This window comes from Monodon monoceros, unplaced genomic scaffold (genome assembly GCF_005190385.1).
Source record: "Monodon monoceros isolate NGI ecotype Baffin Bay Population unplaced genomic scaffold, NGI_Narwhal_1 Super_Scaffold_13, whole genome shotgun sequence".
Lineage (NCBI taxonomy): Eukaryota > Metazoa > Chordata > Mammalia > Artiodactyla > Monodontidae > Monodon > Monodon monoceros.
The window spans coordinates 56,431,188-56,432,449 of record NW_021703769.1 but is presented as its reverse complement, the minus strand read 5'-3'; positions in this window follow the sequence as shown (position 1 = coordinate 56,432,449).

Here is a 1,262-nt window from a genome sequence, read left to right as displayed (position 1 = left end):
CCACCACTGCACCCCCAGGACCTGCTGCGGTACAAGCAACCGAAGGTCTTCAATGAGGAGTTTGAAGGGGGGTGACGTCATCGAGATGGTGGAATAGGAGACTCCGGACTCTCCCCCCACCCACGGGTGCACGAAGAAACAGCTACCGAGCGCATCAACTTCAGAGAGAAATCCAGAAACTACTGAAGAGACTCCTGCACACGGAGTGACTGAGAAAATTCTTCAAAATGGGTAGGAACAGCTGAGACCTAATCTCGCCATAAATCCCACCCCTGGCCCAGCCCTGTACAACCAGGAGGGGACCTCCAACTCCCAACTTGTCACTGAGAATCAAAGGGTTTGGACACCTATCTAGCACTCCAACTTTTCTGGCTGCTACCCTAGGGACTGGCTCCCAACTCACGTGTCTCTGGAAGCTAGTGGCCCGGCATTCGCTGGTCCCCTGGGATCACAGAGAACAAAGTTGAGGCTTTAAATTGGGCGCCGAGCACTTCCTGTTACTCCTCCTCATAGCTGGCTCCAAAGTAAAGCCTACGGGCACCACGTTGCCAGGGGTGTCTGTTAAAATGCAGATTCCTGGGCCCCACCCATCTGTACTGAATCATACTCTCTAATGAAGAGCTTATTGGGGGAAGAATAAAAAAGCTTATTGAAAGCTCTCCTCAGCCGAGGCACATGCATCTTAGAGACTTCCCCTGATTCTATACTTTTCCCCTTTCACTCACCAGAACTCTATATCTAAATCAATTCATAGCAGACAAGCTGTCCTGGAACACAGGAGAGGGAATTTTAATGAGCGATGTCCTCCGGCTTTACCCTTCATTGTCAGAAACCTTAAAAAGCATCAGAAATGGGGTCCATCAAGGCAATGAAAATGCTCTTTATATGCAGGCGTAGCCCTGTCTGCAGAAGGAGATCAGGTTGAACAGTTAACCCACATTGGTCAGGCTCTGGGAGTAGTTTCCCGTTTTACATTTGAGGCTGAATCTTTGAGAGGCTCAGTGGTGGAGTAGACACTAAGTCCAATTTCCAGCTTCACTACTTCCTAGGTGTGTGATCCTGGCAGTCAGTTAACTAATCTGAGCCTCACTTTCCTCATTTGTAAAACAGAGATGACAGCCAGCTCCAAGACGGTGGTGAGGATAAAGGGCAACAGCAGGCGAAGGCGCCCACTGCAGCAGCTGGGCGGGGGCCTGCTTCATAACTGCTGCTGTATTTTTAAAAAAATTAAGGCTAGCATTATTTGAATACTTACTAGATAT